The sequence below is a fragment of the Delphinus delphis genome, chromosome 1 (assembly GCF_949987515.2).
Source record: "Delphinus delphis chromosome 1, mDelDel1.2, whole genome shotgun sequence".
Taxonomy (NCBI): Eukaryota; Metazoa; Chordata; class Mammalia; order Artiodactyla; family Delphinidae; genus Delphinus; species Delphinus delphis.
Genome location: NC_082683.1, coordinates 175,664,789 through 175,687,579, shown reverse-complemented (window position 1 = coordinate 175,687,579; position 22,791 = coordinate 175,664,789). Strand labels below are relative to the sequence as shown.

General features: G+C 39.1%; 1 pseudogene; it reads right to left on the bottom strand.

Moving 5' to 3' along the window:
• The window catches only part of LOC138414180 (ferritin light chain pseudogene), a 49,228-nt pseudogene extending 26,945 nt beyond the window's left edge, over positions 1–22,283 (bottom strand).
• Positions 22,284–22,791: the final 508 nt, after the last annotated feature.

Here is a 22,791-nt window from a genome sequence, read left to right as displayed (position 1 = left end):
CAGGGAAACAAACTACTCTAAGAATCTCTTCTGGGAACTACAAAATTCTGTTCTAATAAATTTGTAAAATAATTTATTTCCTAAAAGTATGGTAACCTGAGGTTAAAAAAAGGCCCCATTGAATCTAGGGTGAGTCAGAACATTTTTTATTTTATTTTTTTGAATTTTATTTTTTAATACAGTAGATTCTTATTAGTTATCTATTTTATACATATTAGTGTATACATGTCAATTGCAATCTCCCAATTCATCCCACCCCCCTACCCCCCGCTTTCCCCCCTTGGTGTCCATATGTTTGTTCTCTACAGCTTTGTCTCTATTTCTGCCTTGCAAAGCGGTTCATCTGTACCATTTTTCTAGATTCCACATATATGCGTTAATATATGATAATTGTTTTTCTCTTTCTCACTTACTTCACTCTGTATGACAGTCTCTAGGTCCATCCACGTCTCTACAAATGACCCAGTTTCATTCCTTTTTATGGCTGAGTACCATTCCATTGTATATACGTACCACATCTTATTTATCCATTCATCTGTCGATGGGCATTTAGGTTGCGTCCATGTCCTGGCTATTGTAAATAGTGCTGCAGTGAACAGTGGGGTGCATGTGTCTTTGTGAATTATGGTTTTCTCTGGGTATATGACCAGCAGTGGGATTGCTGGGTCAAATGGTAATTCTATTTTTAGTTTTTTAAGGAACCTCCATACTGTTCTCCATAGTGGCTGTATCAATTTACATTCCCACCAACAGTGCAAGAGGGTTCCCTTTTCTCCACACCCTCTCCAGCATTTGTTGTTTGTAGATTTTTTGATGATGGCCATTCTGACCTGTGTGAGGTGATACCTCATTATAGTTTTGATTTGCATTTCTCTAATAATTAGTGATCAGCAACTTTTCATGTGCCTCTTGTCCATCTGTATGTCTTCTTTGGAGAAATGTCTATTTAGGTCTTCTGCGCATTTTTTCACTGGGTTCTTTGTTTTTTTAATATTGAGCTGCATGGGCTGTTTATATATTTTGGAGATTAATCCTTTGACCGTTGATTCATTTGCAAATATTTTCTCCCATTCTGAGGGTTGTCTTTTCATCCTGTTTATAGTTTCCTTTGCTGTGCAGAAGCTTTTAAGTTTCATTAGGTCCCATTTGTTTATTTTTGTTTTTGTTTCCATTACTCTAGGAGGTGGGTCAAAAAAGATTTTGCTGTGATTTATGTCAAAGAGTGTTCTTCCTGTGTTTTCCTCTAAGAGTTTTATAGTGTCCAGTCTTACATTTAGGTCTTTAATCCATTTTGTGTTTATTTTTGTATACAGTGTTAGGGAGTGTTCTCATTTCATTCTTTTACATGTAGCTGTTCAGTTTTCCCAGCACCACTTATAGAAGAGGCTGTCTTTTCTCCATTGTATATCTTTGCCTCCTTTGTCATTGATTAGTTGACCATAGGTGCATGGGTTTCTCTCTGGGCTTTCTATCCTGTTCCATTGATCTGTATTTCTGTTTTTGTGCCAGTACCATATTGTCTTGATTACTGTAGCTTTGTAGTATAGTCTGAAGTCAGGGAGTCCGATTCCTCCAACTCCTTTTTTTTCCCTCAAGATTCCTTTGTCTATTCGGGGTCTTTTTTATCTCCATAGAAATTTTAAGATTTTTTGTTCTAGTTCTGTAAAAATGCCATTGGTAATTTGACAGGAATTACATTGAATCTGTAGATTGCTTTGGGTAGTAGAGTCATTTTCACAATATTGATTCTTCTAATCCAAGAACATGGTATAATATCTCTCCATCTGTTTGTGTCATCTTTGATTTCTTTCATCAGTGTCTTATAGTTTTCTGAGTACAGGTCTTTTACCTCCTTAGGTAGGTTTAATCCTAGGTATTTTATTATTTTTGTTGCAATGGTGAATGGGATTGTTTCCTTAATTTCTCTTTCTGATCTTTCATTGTTAGTGTATAGCAGTGCAAGAAATTTCTGTGCATTGATTTTGTATCCTGCAACTTTACCAAATGCATTGATTAGCTCTAGTAGTTTTCTGGTGGCAACTCTAGGATTCTCTATGTATAGAGAATCATCTGCAAACAGTGACTGTTTTACTTCTTCTTTTCCAATATGTATTCCTTTTATTTCTTTTTCTTCTCTGACTGCCGTGGCTAGGACTTCCAAAACTATGTTGAATAATAGTGGTGAGAGTGGACATCCTTGTCTTTTTCCTGGTCTTAGAGGAAGTGCTTTCAGTTTTTCACCATTGAGAATGATGTTTGCTGTGGGTTTGTTGTATATGGCCTTTATTATGTTGAGGTAGGTTCCCTCTATGCCTACTTTCTGGAGAGTTTTTATCATAAATGGGTGTTGAATTTTGTCAAAAGCTTTTTCTGCATCTATTGAGATTATCATATGGTTTTTAATCCTTTAGTTTGTTAATATGGTATATCACATTGATTTATTTGCATATCTTGAAGAATACTTGAATTCCTGGGATAAACCCCACTTGTTCATGGTTTATAAAAAAATAAGTAAAATAAAATTCATAAATTCAAAAAAAAAAAGAAAAAGGAGAATGGATACTGGGGTACAGTTGGCAGTCTCTACTCCACAGGTCAGTGGCCAGAACTTAGTCATCAGCCCCTCCTACCTGTAGTAAAGGCTGGGAAATGTAGTCTTTGGGTTGGGTGGCAAAATATGTAAAGAATGGAGTGCTTTCATTATAAAGGGAAGGGAGAAAGAATAGGGAGAAGATATTGGCAATCTCTATCACATTATGTGGTTAAACTGCTGGATTACTAACACTTGCATTACTAGTATCTCAAAAAATTAAGGGCTGGGTTTTTCAAACAGTGAATCAGTATTCTCAGCTATTTAGATTCAAGATAACACATGACTCATGATAAAACCCATGAGTCTTTAAGACATGTAAAGTTTATCTATGATTCCTGAAAATAAATTGATTTCCATGTTACGGTTTTGATAGAAACTAAAACTATTCTTAATAAGTTAATTGACTTTTGAATTGCCTTGTCCATGATTACTTGTCATTTCTTATCTTACTGCTGGTGAATTTGTTGGTGCTATTTCCTCATCAGGAAACATCCTACTCCTTTTGTTTCTGAATCATTAATTTCTCTTTGCTCTTCTGCAACCCCTGAGATTGCTCCTTTGTAGCAATTGCTCCTTTTAAAAGCTACCTACCTATTCTTTATATTTTAAATTTTTATTTATTTATTTTTGAGCTTTAACTTTTTATTTTATGTTGGAGTATAGCCGATTAACAATGTTGTGTTAGTTTCAGGTGCATGGCAAAACGACTCAGCCATACATATACATATATCCATTCTCCCCCAAACTCCTCTCCCATCCAGGCTTTTTGAGCAGAGTTCCCTGTGCTCTACAGTAGGTCCTTGTTGGTTATCCATTTTAAATATAGCAGTGTGTACACACCGATCCCAAACTTCCTAACTATCCCTTCCCCCCACCCTTCCCCGCTGGTAACCATAAATTTGTTCTCTAAATCTGTGAGTCTGTTTCTGTTTTGTAAATGTTTGTTTTCCCTAAGCCTCTGTCTGGAGAGCTCACTTCCACTCCATATGTTCTCTGTGAAATGTCACACTCACGGCTCTGCTGCTGCCTTCAGAAGACAACCCCTGTATTGGCTTCTCCAACCCAAGCTTCCCCTCTGAAGCTCTCATCTGTATATTAAATACCTATGGGACAATTCCAGGTCTTTAAAAAAATTTTTTTTAATTAAAGTATGTTAAATATAATATGCCAGGGAAGTGCACAAATCATAAATGTACAGCATAGTGAACAATTTAAAAGCAGACACCTCTGGAAACACACCCCGTCAAAAGATAGAACTTTCCCAGCCCTGCTGAAGACTCCTGGATATTCCTTACTAACTATACTACCCTTCCTCTCTCCTGGAAGCAACCATTATCGTGGTGTTTGTGATAATGTCTTTCTTGCTTTGTTCAACATGGTTTTACAAACTATGTATGCATCTTTAAAGAATATAGTACAATGTTGCCCGTTTTAACTCTACATAAATAGAATAATACTGTATATATTCTCTTGAAGCATGTTATTAAGCACATATAAATTTAGAATTGTTAATCTCCAGAGTATTAAATCTTTTTATCATAATGAGGAAACCCTCTTTATCTTCAGTAATGTATTTATCTTGCTTTTGGTATAATTATTACAACATTATTTTAGTTATTATTTGAATTTTTCCCACTTTTAAATTTTCAGTCCTCTGTACACTTATGTTTTGGAAGTCTCTTATTAGCAACACATAGCAAAAGTTAAATCTAGGGTCTCAGTATTTGACTTCTACTTGGAGCATTTAATACATTTACATTTAATATAATTCCTGATGTGATGGATCTTAAATCTACCATTTTACTTTGTGTTTTCTACCTGTCCCATCTGTTTGATATATTTCTTTGTCTTTTTTTTCTTGCCTTCTTTTCATTTGTTGTTTTTTTAGTCATTTATTTTTTCAGTCATTTTTCTCTTTCTGTTGGTTTTTGAAGTTATAAACTCCCACCTTTATTTGCTTGGTATTGATAAATGCCTTCTCATCATTCAAAGCACAGCTCAAGTCTGTCTTCCGAGGACATCTTTCTTGAATCCTGTCCCTTCCCCACCATGAACTAAGAAGAGCTGATTCTAGTTCCATTGTTCCACACTGTGCATGCATCACATGTATAGCACTTATCACCCTGCGAGCCAACCATTGCTTACGTGTCTTTCTCTCTTAATAGATCATGACATATTTAATAAGAGAAAATACCTAATTTATCACTGCCAGTCTTTTAACACAGTCCTTTTAGGATCAGATATTCTATAAATAAATTTCAGTTGGGACCAGCAACTGAAGTACTTATATCAAAACTTCAGTCCTAACTAAAATGTCCTCTCTCTAGGTGTATGTATATATATGCAAAAAAAAAAATATATATATATATATTGCAAACCTCTGAAATTTTTAATATTTGGCCTTAGGGCAAAAATGAGCTCTTTCGTTTTAATGATCTTTTCCCATCGAATTAGATGTTGTAATTTATTACAGTGATATATTTGCCAAATATCTAAATGAATAGTTCTCAGATTTTAGTGTACACTAGATTTACTGGGGAACGTTTGTTAAAAAAGGTATGTTCCTGGGATCCATCTCCAATTCCCTTTCTTCCCTTCTTTACTTAACCAAAATTATCCTAATCCTCAGGGTCTCATCCACAGGCAGGTTCTCTGTAAATCCCATTTCACATGGAATCCTTTCTTCCTACCTGCACCCCGCACTGCACTGTTAAAGTCACACCCTGGATTCTCCAGGTTGGCAGGAATTCTATCCCACACTCTCCTCCCCTTCCCACCAGGATACCTGGCCTGAGATGGCAAGTGCTTCACCTTTTGCTTGTTTCCCACAGGAGCTCTGCCAGGTGGGATTTCCAGTTAACACTTTATTCTCTGGGCCTAATTTATATTATTCTTTCTCTCAGTCTACAAAGCTGACTCTCTCTGTGTCTCTCTCATTCTTCCTTGAAGGTAAATGTGGTGTTGTAAAGAGTAACTGAACCTGGAAAAAGGAAAAACAGGTTTCAAATCTCAGCCCTACTATTCCTTTATTTTTATTATTCTTTTTTTTGAAACTGAGAAACCCTGCAGGACTCAGGGACTTCTCCATGGTGGAGTTTGTATGCCCTCATCCCTGTAGATGTCCTTGACTAACTTTCCTCTGAAGTTAGCTGAACTTCACCTGATCCTCTCTTGGTAAACCTTATAAAGCCTTCCATCCCCCTTCTCAGTTAGATTTTTCCTTGAAAGCCTTCTCATGCCCAGCATTTTAAAAATTTGCCTGTACTAATGAATGGTATTCTGGTTACTTTTCTTCCGCTAAATATACTATGTGTGTCTGTATATTGGTATATGCATGTGTGTGTGTATTTATAATAAAAGATTTGTCACCAAAAAAAAAATAATCTCAGCCCTACTGCTGCTACCTCTGTGCCTCTGCACAGCCATGTTCATCTCTCTGGGCTTCATTTTCCTTCCTCTGTCAAATATGTTGAAAGAATATTACGAAATTATATGGTAGTGCCTGAAAGGCATTCAGAAGGTTCTCAGTCAGTGTTATTTCATTTAAATAATATTTGACTTCCTGATTAAAACATGAGGGTGAAGCCCCTGTCTTATTCATATTTGTGACCCATCAGGTTTCACACAATGTTTGTAAAAATGAATTAAATGCAACGAAGCCAATTGACTATAAGTAATTAGAAAGCATTTGGAAACCTGTATACAAATCTGAGAGGTTTTTAAGCCACAAACTTAATTTACTGTTGCTTCTCCAGTAACATGAGATAACTTAAAACATTTTGAAATGGAGGATTAATTATGGCACTTGCATTTAGAGAAGTCTTGAAAATAATGTTTTATCTCAAGTTGACATTTTCTTTATGATATTTAGAAAAAAGAACTTCATTTTTCTGTTAATTTGATAAGTAGCCTTTTTTTATTTTGGGGCTAAGGCCAAATAATCTATCTTGGTTTTTTTCTCCCATTTATTTGATTAATGTAATATAAACAAGACTTAAGATGTTTAAGTTACTGGGATTGAGCAGAGCAAATATAATATCACAGGCCAGGTTCAGATTTCTACCGACTCAAGAGTGTGTCTTTAACCTTTGGTTCAACTTTGCTACCCCTAGGGAGATGCAGTTTCATGATTACATAATTTAGAAACAAATTAGGGATAATTTGTAGTATAATCTGTAACAATAAGACTCACCATTGTTTTATTCAATTATTCAATTAGATTCAGAAGAATCAGTAACTGTTATCATCAGAATTTGATAATTCAACTAGCTACTCAAGTACCAATTAACTAGTCTGAGGGTGATCCATGCCCTTGATTTAATTATATATATCCTTAGAATTGTTCTCTGATTATTTAAGGACTGTGAATTTATCTGGTCTGCCTACCAGACATGCTCCTTCAGGACAGGGATTATATTGTCCAATGCAGTTTGATGGAAAGAGCCATAAAGTGAAACTTACATACCTGAGTGTCTACTCTTGACTCTGCCACCAACAGCAGTGTGGAATTGGACAACTGCCTTAATTCTCTGGGACTTGAGTTCCTCACCTGTACAAAAAAATTGTTAACTAATGATCTTAAATTCACTTATTTTTACTTTTTTCCTAGTTTAAAAAAACTGAGATATCATTGATATATAACATTGTATTGGTTTTAAGCATACTATTTAATTATTTGATATGTGTATGTATTGTGAAATGATTACCACAGTAAATGTAGTTAACATCCATCGCCACACATAATTACAAGTTTTATTTTCTTGTGATGAGAACTTTTAAGATCTACTCTTGTAACAACTTTCAAATATAAAATAGAGTATTTGGGGTTTTTTGTTTGTTTAAAAAATTTATTTATTTATTTATTTTTGGCTGCGTTGGGTCTTCATTGCTGCACGCGGGCTTTCTCTAGTTGTGGTGAGCGGGGGCTACTCTTTGTTGTGGTGTGTGGACTTCTCATTGCGGTGGCTTCTCTTGCTGCAGAGCACGGGTTCTAGGTGCGTGGGCTTCAATAGTTGTGGCATGCAGGCTCAGTAGCTGTGGCTCGCGGGCTCTAGAGCACAGGCTCAGTAGTTGTGGTGCATGGGCTTAGTTGCTCTACGGCATGTGGGATCTTCCTGGACCAGGGCTCGAACCCGTGTCCTCTGCATTGGCAGGTGGATTCTTAACCACTGTGCCACCAGGGAAGTCCCTAAAATTAAGCATTGTTAACTCTGGTCACCGTGCTGTGCATTACAGCCTCATGATTAATTTATCTTATAATTGGAAGTTTGTACCTTTTGAACACCACCACCCATTTTGCTCATCCCCCACTCCCTGCCTCTGATAACCACCAATTTATTCTCTGTGTCTGTAAATTCAGTTTTTTTAAGATCCCACATCTAAGTGAAATCATATGGTACTCATCTTTCTCTGTTTGACTTTATTTCACTTAGCATAGTATTCTCTAGGCCCATGAATATGGCAATTGGCCACATTTCTTTCTTTTTTATAACTGAATAATATTCCATTGCACATATCCCACATTTTCTTTATCCATTCATTCATCTATGGACGCTTAGGTTGCTTCCATGTCTTCACTATGGTAAATAATGCTGCAATAAGCATGGAGGTGCAAGAGTCTTTTCAAGATAGTGACTTCATTTCCTTTGGGTAAATAGCCAGAAGTGGAATTGCTGGATCAAACGGTAGTTCTATTTTTAGTTTTTTGAGGGATCTCCATACTGTTTGCCATAGTGGTCGCACCAATTTACAGTCCCACCAACAGTGGCAAGGGTTCTCTTTTCTCTACATTATCACCACGACTTGTTATTTCTTGTCTTTTTGATAATAGCCATTCTGACAGGTGTGAGATAAATTGTCACTGTGGTTTTGATTTGCATTCCCTTGATAATTAGTGGTGTTGAGTATCTTTTCACGTACCTGTTTGTCATCTGTATGTCTTTGGAAAAATGTCTCTTTAGTTCCTTGGCCCATTTTTAAATCAGATTTATTTATTTTTTTTTTTTACTGTTGAGTTGTATGAGTTCTTGAATATTTTGGATATTAACCCTTATCAGACATATCATATGAAAATATTTTCTCCCATTGGGTAGGTGGCCTTTTCATTGTGTTGATGGTTTCCTTTTCTGTGGAGAAGATTTTTAGTTTAAGGTAGTCCCACTTGTTTATTTTTGTGTTTGTTGCCTTTGCTTTTGGGGTCAAATCCAAAAAATCATCACCAAGACTGTGGTCAAAGAGCTTACTGCTTATTTTTTCTTCTAGGAGTTTTATGGTTTCAGATCTTACATTCAAGTCTTTAATCCGTTTTGTGTTCATTTTTGTGTATGAACCCAAAAGTAGTGCTCTAGTTTTATGGTTTCAGATCTTACATTCAAGTCTTTAATCCGTTTTGTGTTCATTTTTGTGTATGAACCCAAAAGTAGTTTCCTTCTTTTGTATGTGGGTATCCAGTTTTTCCCAACGACATTTATTGAAGAGACTGCCCTTGCACCATTGTATATTCTTGGTTCCTTTGTCATAAATTAATTGACTATATATATGTGGGTGTATTTCTGGGCTCTGTAATCTGTTCCGCTAATCTATGTGTCTGTTTTTATGCTAATAACATACTGTTTTGATTACTGTAGCTTTGTAAATATAGTTTGAAATCAGAGAGTTTGATGCCTCCAGCTTTGTTCTTCTTTCTCAAAATTGCTTTGGCTATTTGGGATCTTTTGTGTTTCCAAACAAATTTTAGGATTGTTTGTGGGAAATGCCATTGGAATTTTGATAGGGATTGTATTGAATCTGTAGATGGCTTTGGGTAATATGGACACTTTAACAATATTAATTCTTCTGATCCATAAGCATGGAATATCTTTCCATTTATTTGTGTCTTCTTCAGTTTCTTTCATGAATGTCTCATAGTATTCAGTGTACAGGTCTTTCATCTCCTTGGTTAACTTTACTCCTAGGTATTTTATTATTTTAGATGCAATTGTAAATGGGATTATTTTCTTAATTTCTCTCTATGGTAGTTCATTGTTAGTGTATATAAATGCAAGAGATTTCTGTATACTGATTTTGAACCCTGCAACTTTACTAAATTTTTTCATTAGTTCTAACAGTTTTGTCTTTTTTTTGCTTTTGGTGGAGTTGTTAGGGTTTTCTACATATAATATCATGTCATCTGCAAATAATGACAGTTTCACTTCTTCCTTTCCAATTTGGATGCCTTTTTTTTTCTTTTTCTTGCTTTAATGTGCTGCTAGGACTCCCAGTACTATGCTGAATAAAAATGATGAGAGTGGGCGTCTTTCTCTGGTTCCTGTTCTTAGAAGAAAAGCTCTTAGAGGAAAAGCTTTTCACTGTTAGTATGATGTTAGCTCTGGGCTTGTCATATATGGCCTATTATGTTGAGGTACATTCCCTCTCTACCCACTTTGTTGAGTTTTTTCAAAATCGTAAATGGTTGCTGATTTTATCGAATGCTTCTTCTCTATCTATTGAGATGATCATATGATTTTTATTCTTCACTTTTTTATAGTGGTGTATCACATTGATTGATTTGTGGATGTTGAACCATCCTTACATCCCTGGAATAAATTCCACTTAATCATGGTGTATGATCCTTTTAATGTATTGTTGAATTCAGTTTGCTAATATATGATTGAGGATTTTTGCATCTATGTTCATCAGGAATATTGGCCTGTAATTTTCTTTTCTTGTAGCGTCCTTGTCTTGTTTTGGTAATGTTTGCCTCATAAAATGAGTTCGGAAGTGTTCCCTCCTCTTCTGTGTTTTGGAAGAGTTTGACAAGGATTGATATTAATTCCTCTTTGAATGTTTGATAGAATTCACCAGTGAAGTCATCTGGTTCTGGACTTTGGTTTGTTGGGAGGTTTTTGATTACTGATTCAATCTCCGTACTAATAATCTGTCTGTTCAGATTTTTTATTTCTTCATGGTTCAGTCTTCATGGAAAGTTTCTAGGAATTTATCCATTTCTTCCAGTTGCTCAATTTGTTGGCATATAATTGTTCATAGTATCCTATCACGATCCTTTGTATTTCTGGGGTAGCACACATTATGAGACTTATAATGATCTGCCCTATCTCCTTTGACAGCACTGTAGTCCCATAAGACCCTCTGTTATTTACATTCCAGCAATACTGAACCACTTATATTTCCCCATATAATGCCATGCTGATTGATGCCTATTTATTTTCCTTGGTATCAACTTTCCTGTTTTCTCTTACCTTTATTTTCTCTTCCTCAGTTTCTTTCACAGTGTCTTCTTTTTCTTGCGTGCGTGTATGTTCCTTTCTCCACAGTTCTGTCCTGGTCTTCACTATACCCACTTCTCATGAGTGATCTATCTCATTCACTGCTAAGGGTTTGATTGCCATCTATATATTCATCTCTTCAGACTCTTGATCTCCAAATGGATGTTGCACAGACATTCCAATCTCAGTGTGTCAGAGACTGCAGTTTGTCCATTTAACTCATTCCTGTTTCTTCTATATTGATTGTAAGAGATTTAAAACTCAGTTTTCAAGCCTTCTTTACAGTTAAGGGTGTGGCCATGTTAAAAGTTCCATAAATGTCGCATATTTGGGAGTGTCCTGGTTCCGCTTCTCCTCCTTACTTCTTTCCCCTGCCTAGAACTCTGAAGGCACAGAAGTCATTTGGGATCACAGGGAATGAAAACCATGCAGGAAGGGTGGAGAACAGGAAGACAGAAGGAAGTGGGTCCCTGATGGCATTGTTTAGACACAGAATCCAGCCTGTACTCTCTGCCCCCAGGTTTTTATTGTGTGAGTAAATAAGAATTAGCCACCACAGTAGAGCTTCTTGTACTTGGTTGAATGCAGTCCTAATTGTGACACTCAGTGTATCTTGAACTTAGGTCATCTCATCTCTCTCATCCTTCACCTTACTGCTCACCTTTTCTCATATCAGAGTGGTACTACCATTTACCCAGGATCCCAAATCAGAATTAGGGAGTGAAATTCAATTCTTCCATTTCCCTTATGACCCTGTCTTTCTGAAAAATATGTCTTTTTTAACATCACGTCAGTCCATCTACTTCTCTTTATTGCCACTACCATAGGTTCTGGGGGGACGTGAGTTTTGCAGGGACGTTATTCAACCCACCACAGAAGGAGTTTCTAGTCAAAGCCCTATAGAATACAGCGTATATTTTTGCAGTGTATGCATTCAGCAAATGTCTCCCACAAATTTACTGTGTCAGGAACTGCTGGGTCTAGAACTCGGAAGTTCTTTTCTTTCTTGCTACCCTTACGGTAATGAATACATCTAACTTTAATGATCACTCCTTACATTTCTTAGGTGCAGCCTAATTTATTTAACATATCTAGTGTGCCATTTAAATATTTTCAACTGACCAAAGTGAATGATTACCTAGCAAAATACCATCCAAACAAAAGATTGGAGCAGGCTTATTGGCATCTCATTAAATATCGGTGCTGATAAGTATTGCATCAAGAGAATCAGCCAGATAAGGAAAGAGGAGGCCTAGTGCTTTATTCTGAAAGCTCAAAACTCACATTTCTCCTCTTTGGCATGTAAATACTTCATTACCCCAACCCAAACTCTTTTTTTCTTTAGACCATCATCAAAGAAATATCAGACACCTGGAGGGTTTTCAAGTAGTGATTTAAAAGCTCAGGAAATCAGAATTTCTGGTTTTGTGATAGGGTTTCTTGAAGGGAGCTGGATAAGTACAGTGTTGTAACCAGAGTTCTCGCAGGAGGCATAACTGTAAGCTGCGTCACAGGTGTCGTCTGCAGTGATTTGAAACCATTGAAACAAATCAGAGCTATTGCTGGTGTTTGCATTGAGCTGAGATTGCATGCACATGACTGTTCAGTCCGCCAAAAATGGTGAGTGTTCACCAGCCAAAAATAGATTCAGGTACATTTGCCCTGTCTCCATGCATTTATGGACGCTGAATTATTATTTTTTTTTTTTGCGGTACGCGGGCCTCTCACTGTTGTGGCCTCTCCCGTTGCGGAGCACAGGCTCCGGACGCGCAGGCTCAGCGGCTATGGCTCACGGGCCCAGCCGCTCCGCGGCATGTGGGATCCTCCCGGACTGGGGCACGAACCCGTGTCCCCTGCATCAGCAGGCAGACTGTCAACCACTGTGCCACCAGGGAAGCCCCTAGGAAACTTTTTATGTTTGATATTATATGTGGAATGATCCATACAAATGAAATAGAACCAAATAGAATTCATTTTAAATATATGGAAAATTTTATTATATTTTCTTTTTTAAAGTAAAAAATATTTAGAAAAAAATGATTAAACTTTATATTTAAAAAATTTTTTATTGAAGTATAGTTGCTTTGCAGTGTTGTGTTAGTTTCAGGTGTACAGCAAAGTGAATCAGCTATACGTATACATATATTCCCTCTTTTTTGGATTTCCTTCCCATTTAGGTCACCACAGAGCAGTGAGTAGAGTTCCATGTGCTTTACAGTAGGTTCTCATTAGTTATCTATTTTATACTTAGTATCAATAGTGTATATCTGTCAATCCCCATCTCCCAATTCATCCTACCCCCCTTTCCCCCTTGGTATCCATACGTTTGTTCTCTATGCTGTGTCTCTATTTCTGTTTTGCAGATAAGATCATCTATACCATTTTTCTAGATTCCACATATATGTGTTAATATATGATAATTGTTTTTATCTTTCTCACTTACTTCACTCCGTATGACAGTCTCTAGGTCCATCCACGTCTCTACAAATGACCCAATGTTGTTCCTTTTTATGGCTAAGTAATATTCCATTGTATATATGTGCCACATCTTCTTTATCCATTCATCTGTCGATGGACATTTAGGTTGTTTCCATGTCCTGGCTACAGTAAATAGTGCTGCAGTGAAGGTTAAACTTCTTCAAATGTCTCTCCATTTGACTCCATTTGACTAGACATTAGATAGCCTCCAGTGACTCCCCTCAGCTACTCTGTTAATAGTCACAGATTGCAGCCCAAGGGCCAAATCTGGCTCTCAAGTGTGTTTCTTTAAACTTGTTTTGAACGTGAATGTATTTCATTCTCTAGTTGGACTGTCCTGCCAAACTTGCCCATTTTTTGCTTGACCTTCCTCCTGTGTTCAGCCCTGTTTCCTATGTCCTTTGGGGTCCATCTGATAACCAGTTTCTCTCTCTCTCAGGTAATTATTCTCCTCAGTCTTCCAAACTGATGCTTCTTTTCTTTCTAGATTCCTGAAATCGGTTTTCTCCATTCAGTTTGTCCTAACTATGTATAACTTACCCTTCTGTTTCCCAGCTTGGCTTCTCATTGGAATAGCACAACAGAAGGTAACAAAGAAACAGAATGCTGACAGAACTCCAGCAGCTTTAATTTGTAGGTACTCCCCACTGCTCTAGAACTGACAAGCTGGAGACTGAACTGGTATCGATAAATAGCTTCCTCTCTACTTCCCCCAGGGCCATTACCTCTATTGATTGCTGCTCCTGGGAGGCAAGACTAGTGACAAAGACACAGAACAGTGAGAAAGCTATGGCATCAGAATCCTCTGAGTCTCTCCTTAATTTTCCTCAAGCTTTCAGCCCTCCACGATAAAACCTAAGCATTAGAAAAGTCTGGCTCCATCCCCAACTCAGGCAAATGTATCCTGATTATCTTAAACCATTCTCAGTAGTTCCGTGGTATCCATTTCAGGCCAGAGAGGTATGAGGAGAGGGCTGCTGGGATCTTCTGGCAAGATTTCTTCAGTTTTAAGTAGGAGACGCTGAAGATGCAGAGGTTCTTAACCTCTGAACTTTACGCTGTGGGGCTGTGATGCCAGGAAAGGCTGCAGCTCTACTGGCTAAAGAAGCCAATGTATGGAGAAGGGTGAAACCAAGGGAACTGCAGAGAAGCTTAGCTGGGACTCATACAAACCACAGCTGGGGCTGCCCGACTTCCATTGTTTCTCTGAGTCAGGCCTTCCTGGTCCTCAAGGTTCAACGCATCTTAAATGACACACTCTCCCAAATTTACCACATCTTTGTTTAATAGGCAAAATACTCTGACTTAACGACGTAACCTCCAGAAATCATCTGTTTGTTCTTTTGTTGTCCTTTGGAATGTCAACCACTTCGAGATATGTATTCTCTCTCTAGGAGGAAACCCTGGAGAAAAATGAGCTCAGTGCTCTGCTGAGAAAGGTACTGAATAGTTACCGATGATCTCTATTATCTGTGTTTTTCTTTTAACCACTATTACCATGTGATTATAATCATTATACTTTGCATCTGCAAACTGATTTATAATTTTCCAAGTGCTTTACGTGTCACTTATTTAGTTCTAATAACAGCCCCATGAGATAGACGAAAAGATGAAGATGCAAAAGATGGAGCCCAGCAAAGTTAACGTGATTTGACCAAGGTCACAAATGTTGAAAGTGTCAAGGCCAGGACCTAAATCTGGGTCCTGTAACCCTAAATCTAGTGCTTTTGCCACCAAGCCACAGCTAGAGGTTGGAGCAAACCTATGGGTTATGGGGAGGGAACAGTTTACAGGAGGGAAGTAAGAAGGTGGCTCCAGACTGATTGCAAGGAAACTGGATTCAGTTCCCGGCTGTGTCAACCACTAGCTGTGAAATCTTAGGTGAATCGTTTTATCTCCTGGGAGCCTCAATTTCAAGGAATTACACTATATGATCTATTATGTGCTTCCTGATTCTAACATCCTGTGTTTCTGAGACCGAGAATTGCTTATGCAAATAGGGTACAAATCATGCTTTATATAAGCTGTAAAGCTTCCCTAGTGACCAAGGAGGCACCGACTGTGTGTGTTCAGCTTGGGGTTCTATTTTAGCCTCTATGTTCACGCCTCTTGAGCACCTGTGTAAATGTCAGCAATTAAATGGGTTGAACATCAAATTAAACTCGTAACCCAAGTCATGGGCTTTTCGTGTACAGAACAGTTTTACTCTAGAGCTGCAGAAATCATTTGTTGAGGAGCTAATCTTGTCCCTGTGATTCTTGGAACGTATTTAAGGTGGCATAAAAAGCCAGCCCTGTGGAGTCTTTGGGATGCTTCTTTATTAGGCATTTGAGTGGCAGGTTTCCACAGTTAATTGTCCCATGACTGGCTTCACTGTTTTAACGAAGCATGTGATATCTGCTGCCTCAACAGATTTAGGTTTGCAAATTTAGCACTACAGGGGCTATTTTCTCCTAAGCAATATGTCAGCAGTTTGAGAAAATTGCCATCAGGGAAACCGTGGTGCTTTGGTTGCAGCTTCAGGATCCTCAGACTCATCTTCACACAGACAAATTAGTGTCAAAGAAAACGTAGCACACCAGGACTTCGGTCCCTTAAATAGAAACTGTTCTATTTCAGAAAGTGGGAAATATTTGCTGCAGAATTAGAAGGTAGCGCTTTATGAATAACTTTAAGCACTGGCTGACTAAAAATATCAGATGCTATGGCCACATAAGGAAAACAGCTAGAGGAGGGTGGGAAAATGATTGCATAAAGTCTAATTGCGTATGGAATACAGTAGCCTTTGAAAAAAGATGTTGGAAATTGAGTCTCTAGAGGGAAGATTTAATTTTTAATTAGAAAAAAATCTTCTCTTCCAGCTTTATTGAGATGCAGTTGACATAGAGCACTGGATAAATTTAAGGTGCGCAGCATAATGATTTGATTTGCACACATCATGAAATGATTATCGTAAGTTCAGTGAACATCCATTATCATCTCGTACGTATACATGCAAAATTAAAGAAATAGAAAAAAAATTTTTCCGCGTAATGAGAATTCTTAGACTTTACTTTCCTAGCAACTTTAATGTATAACAAACATACAGCTGTGTTCATTACATTTATATGCTGTACATTACATCCCTAGTACTTAACTTATCTTGTAACTGGAAGTTTGTACCTTTTGACCACCTTCATCCAATTCCCCTCTCCTCCCCTCCCTCCTCTGGTGACCACAGATCTGATCTCTTTTTTTGTTGTTTTTTTTTCCCGCGGTACGCGGGCCTCTCACTGTTGTGGCCTCTCCCGTTGCAGAGCACAGGCTCCGGATGCGCAGGGTCAGCGGCCATGGCTCACGGGCACAGCCGCTCCGTGGCACGTGGGATCTTCCCGGACTGGGGCACGAACCCGTGTCCCCTGCATCGGCAGGCGGACTCTCAACCACTGCACCACCAGGGAAGCCCTGATCTCTTTTTTTAATGAGTTTGTTTTGTTTGGTTTTGAAGTAAAATTGACCCACAGCTAACTGTTAGTTCCTGGTACACAACATAGTGATTCGATATTTTTATACATTTCAAACTGATCACCACGATAAGTCTAGTTATCATCTGTCACAAAGATATTACATAATTATTGACTATATTCCCCACACCGTACATTTCATACCAGTGACTCCTTTATTTTGCATCTGGAAGTTTTGTACCTCAGTCTCCTCAGAGGGATGATTTTGGGTGTAAGATGGTGACATAAAACTTTGTGTTAGGTGTCTTTTTGAGTGACAGAAACCCGACTCACGCTAGTCATGTAAATTAGAATGTATTGGTTTATATATGTGGGAAGTCCAGAAGGCAGGCTGGACCCCCTGACTGCAACCAGAGACTCAGCTTAAATCATTTTTCAGCTTTGCTTCCTTCTTAGTGTTGGCTTCATTCTGTTCATAAGATCTTAGCACACAGAAGAAAAATGGCTAGAGGAAGCTCCAAGAAGCTCCAAGGCTATATCCTTTTTTTCCCCCAGCACATGTATATAAATCCCAGGGAAGAATCTTGTTATCCTTATTTGGGCCATAACCTTACCTCTGGCCCAGTCACTGTGCCAAGGAGATGGAGTACTCTTTTTTTAAAATTTATTTTATTCAAGTATAATTGATTTACAATGTTGTGTTAGTTTCTGGTGTACAGCACAGTGATATATATATATATAAATATATATATATATTCTTTTCCATTATGATTTACCACAGGATATGGAATATAGTTCCCTGTGCTATACAGTAGGACCTTGTTGTTTGTCCATCCTATATATAATAGTTTGCATCTGCTAACCCCAACCTCCAAATCCATCCCTCTCCCACCCACCCTCCCCCTTGACAACCACAAGTCTATTCTTTTTTTAAAAAATTTATTTACTTTATTTATTTATTTTTGGCTGCATTGGGTCTTTGTTGCGGTGCACAGGCTTCTCATCGCGGTGGCTTCTCTTGTTACAGAACATGATGGGCTCTAGGCGCATGGGCTTCAGTAGTTGTGGCATGTAGGCTCAGTAGTTGTGGCTCATGGGCTCTAGAGTGCAGGCTCAGTAGTTGTGGCACATGGGCTTAGTTGCTCCACAGCATGTGGGGTCTTCCCGGACCAGGGCTCGAACCCGTGTCCCCTGCATTGGCAGGCAGATTCTTAACCACTGCGCCACAAGGGAAGCCCCAACAAGTCTGTTCTTTCTGTCTGTGAGTCTGTTTCATAGATAAGTTCATTTGTGTCATATTTTAGATTCCACATATAAGTGATGTTATATGGCATTTGTCTTTCTCTTTCTGACTTAATTTCACTTAGTATGATAATCTCTAGGTTCATCCATGTTGCTGCAAATGGCATTATTTCATTCTTTTTTATGGCTGAGTGGTATTCCATTGTGTATGTGTACCACATCTGCTTTATCCATTCATCTCTCAGTGGAGATTTAGGTGTTTCCATGTCTTGGCTATTGTGAATAGTGCTGCTATGAACATAGGAGTGCATGTATCTTTTTGATTATAGTTTTGTCTGGGGCTGTGGAGTATGCTTATTACCCAGTCTGGATCACTGCTCATGTCTGGGGATAGGACAGCATCATGACTGACAGCCCACTGAGACCACAAGCTATAGGAATGGGGAGTATCCCCAAAGGAAGGAATGCTGGATAGACAAAACCATAGGTGCACTTGAAGCTTTTCTTGAGATTTTTTAAAAAGCCTTCATATTTAACACTGGACCTAAAGTTTTGAAACTAAAAACAAACATGAGTTACAGACAGTGTTTTTCAAATTATCTAGGAATGCTTTGTCCTAAAATTAGAACAAATGAAATAATCAGAACTGAATAAAACTTGAATCAGGTAGTGTACTTTTTTTCATCTAACTCCTAGTTTCCCTATAAACTCATTATTAAAAGAGCTATGCGTCAGTAAATACAAATTACTAAATGTAAAATGGCCAGTACTTTGGAGGAAGATTTAAATAATTGTGAATTAGACAATTGTCTCTTCATGGCAGAATCAATGATTAATTTCTATTTCCACATTTGAATAGATCTAATATAACCCATAAGTTACTGGAAATTAAGTGATTATTAAACCTTAATGATGTTAGTCATTAGTTTGGGTTCCCTGGAACAGACTCAGATGGATGGCTACTTGCAGAAGGTTTGTAAGAAAGGGAGGAAGGAAGGCAGCTTTAGGCAGAGGGAGAAGCTGATCCGTCACGTGACTGCCACTGACATCTCAGCCCGTCCTACAGGGGTTCTGGAGCTGGGGTGGCCTTCAAAGTCTCCCAAATGAAGGCAAGGGGGTCACACCTGTGCATGCCTATGTTGACAGTCATTGGATGCAGGCTGATTGGGTGGGGACGGGGGCAAGAACTTCGTCAAGACAGCTTCCTCAGCCGAGGGTGGGTCCTGGGAAGGCTCTCAGCTGTGAAGCATGAGCAGACCTCACTGCCTGGAGCCATGGAAAACAGTGCCTTGGTTCTGCGGGACCCCAGCACCTAAGTGATGCTCTACAGCACCCATGACTGGAGGACATTTAATAGCACCACACAAGGGTCAGATATATTTGCATTTTGGACGCCAGGCAGAAACAGTCTTTTCTGGCCAGAGAAGCTTTAAGACATTTCCCGTAGTCATAACAAACAGGAGAACACAGTGGTCAGACCGAAGAATGCTAATTGTGCCTCGAGAAGGCAGTTACTCAAGAGAGCACAGGTCATGAACACAAGATCATTCCAGTTACACTAGGCATGACACGGTCATGTTGAGAAGCAAGGACCCACCTGGGTAGGGCCTGGAAGAAAGATTACAATAAGTCACACAAAATCTTGACAGAACAGCTTAATGCAAACAAAGGAAGATCTCAGAGCCCAGAATCAGTTCCCTCATCCAGACTTCTTCATGGTAATCACTGGTACCTTGGTAAGTAACAGCAGGGACAACGTTACTTTGTACATATTTCAGTGCAACTGCATCTTTTTAAAAGTCCTCCTAGGGGGCTTCCCTTGTGGCGCAGTGGTTGAGAGTCCTCCTGCCGATGCAGGGGACACGGGTTCGTGCCCCGGTCCGGGAAGATCCCACATGCCGCGGAGCGGCTGGGCCCGTGAGCCATGGCCGCTGAGCCTGCGCATCCGGAGCCTGTGCTCCACAACGGGAGGGGCCGCAGCAGTGAGAGGCCCGCGTACCGCAAAAAAAAAAAAAAAAAGTCCTCCTATGCTGGTACATTAGGGTCAGAAAGGAGGGTGTTTTATATCCATTCTTAGGTTTCCATCCAGCAACCATTCTTCAAATCCCCTTCCCCTTCCATCTCCAGCTCCATTTATATTCAAATATATTCAAATATAAGCCGTAAGGGATCGCTGCATATCCGAGGTAACACTCCAACACCAGTGGAACATTAAATGTCCCCGAAGGAATGAATATAGTGCAAGGAACAAAAGAGAAACAAAAATACCTTCTAATAGGTATCCTCACAGGAGGGATTAAGGATGCTATGGGAAGGGGAATTCATAGAACAAAAGAGAGCTTTTGAAAATTAAAAATGTTTATTAAGATTTTAGAAAATGCTATAAAAGAAATGGAAGATACAGTTGAGGAATCTCCCAGAGAGTAGAACAAATGGCCAAGCATAGGGTAGAGATTTCACGCAGAGTAATAACGATTTAAAATTGCTGACGTACAGAGGGGCAGAAAGAGCTGCCTAGAGAGAGCCAGGATTGGTGGGCAGTGTGGAGGTTCTGGAAGAGGTAGAGGAACGGGCAATATTAGAGACAACCTGTGGTTACATAGCTGTGTGAATTTGCACAAGTAATCAAAACTCTGTAATTTCTCATCAGCCATATGAAGACAGTAAGATCATTAAAAAGGCTAAAATTATGTCAAACCAGAAGCAGCACCTGCCTTACAGTAAGTGTTCTCCCAGTGTTAACAATTAATGTGACCTGAGTCCTTTTCTCTTTGGAAAACCAAGCTCTTGGAATGAAAAATACTAAAAAACATAGAATTGTATGTCAAAAAGCCCACACTTGTAGATGAGCCCGCACTTAGCCTTCAAACCATTGCTTATGCGATGAGTTAAAAAAAAAAATCTATTTAGAAGCTCATTTAAGTTCTTTGTTCTCTGTATTATTTTGCCCTCTTCTCCTAAGGCACTGAGGAACTCTGTGGAAAAAATAAAATACAGACCTTGGTGTCTAACTCCCAAGCTAATTCCATCATACAAACAGATGTGAAATTTCAACTGTTACAAGGTGATTTTAGGCTTATCTGTTCTCAAAGTTTAAAACAGTGATAACCCAGACTCAGGTTGAAACAAAGAGCAGCCCCTGTAGTCACACTTCTCGCGAGGAAGCCAGGCCTGATCGGATGGAATTCTCTTTATCACAGGTGGTGTTTCCCCAGGAGCCTCACCTGTAACACCAGGGCAGGGGGACAGAAGCTGCTTTGGACAGGGTAAGTTTCCTCCTTTCTGCTTCCTTCCTCAGGGATGGTTCGCTTTCCCCGCCTTTGGTTGGCCTGGTATGATTTTATGATTAGGGTAAGATTTTCTGTTTTTATATACTGTGTGTAAGCTCACTGTAAGCCTGAGACAAACCAATCCCCTTTGATTTATCTGTAGGTCTTGAAACGGGTCTCTTCAAGGACTTGTGCTTTCACGTACTAGACATGTTAGCTGGTTGGGAAGATGGGTGAATCAGGGGACATGGCTGCAAGTAACAGAAAGCTCTTCTCAAGTCAACTTTATCAAAAAGAAGTATTTGCTCACGTACCTGGGAACTCTGAGATACAGCTGACTTTGGGTAGAGTTGGGTACAAGGGCTTACATGATACTAGAGGTTTCTCTCGGTTTCTTGTCTCTGTTTGTTTCTGTTCATGTTAGCACATTGGCCTCTTTCTGTTGTCCTGTAGAGAGGTTTCCTCCATGTGACTTGGAGAGATGGCCGGTAATCAGCCTTAAATTTAAATTTTCCCAAAACTGTGACTCCAAAGGCAAAGAAGAATTGCACCTTATTTGAACTAACATAGCAGTCACGTGGAGGACTCTGGCCCACTGGGGTCTTGGGCTCATCTATCTCTGAATAAATCACGGCTGCTAGAAGTGTTGAGACCCTGACTGGCCTGACATGGTCCTTTGCTCACACCGTGCCAGCGCCCTGTGATGGGGGGAGACCTTTCTCAAAGACGAGAGGGTAAGCTTTTACCACAAGTTTGGCTGATGAAGCTGTAATGACCATATTTCACATAGTGAGGAAGAAAAGAGGAGGTAGATCTGTCTTTGTTTTCATTAGATCCTTGACTCGACTGTATTTTTTACTGAGTCCGAGCTCATACTGCTCGCTGCACCACAGTCCAGTAAATCAAGAGACGAGTTGTTAGGGCCAGGAATAGCGACTTTATTCGGAAAGCCGGCAGATCGAGAAGATGGTGGACTAGTGTCCCAAAGAACCATCTTGCCTGGGTTTGCATGCTAGTTTCTTTTTTAGAGCAAAAGGGAGAGGGGATGAGGAGGTAAAGTTGCTGCAAATATTTCCTGGTTCTGGCCAGATTCCTGAGGGGATGTGTTAAGTTCTTCTTTCCTGCAGCCATTCACAGGTGGGCCTGGTCAGGCTGTTTCCCGTGAGCTAAACAAAGGCATGGGGTTGGCCAACATCTTGGGTTGTAACATCTTATGGAAAAACCCGAATGAACTTTCTGGCCAACCAATATTTTATCTTAATGCTCAGGCATGGAGGCAGGGTCCCAGGGAATGGGCCATTATGTACACTTTCAGCCATAGGCAACACCCCTTTAGTGATTAACTGGTAACAAAAGCAATGGACTACAAAGTTTAAAGTAAAAGAAACAGCCAGTACGGAGTCAGGTTTGTTCTTCCCTATTACATATTCCATCTTAGCTCCTCAAAACTATGGTGAATGTTCTTTCAATGTGTATTGGCTTTTAAGTTAGTGCTTGGATGA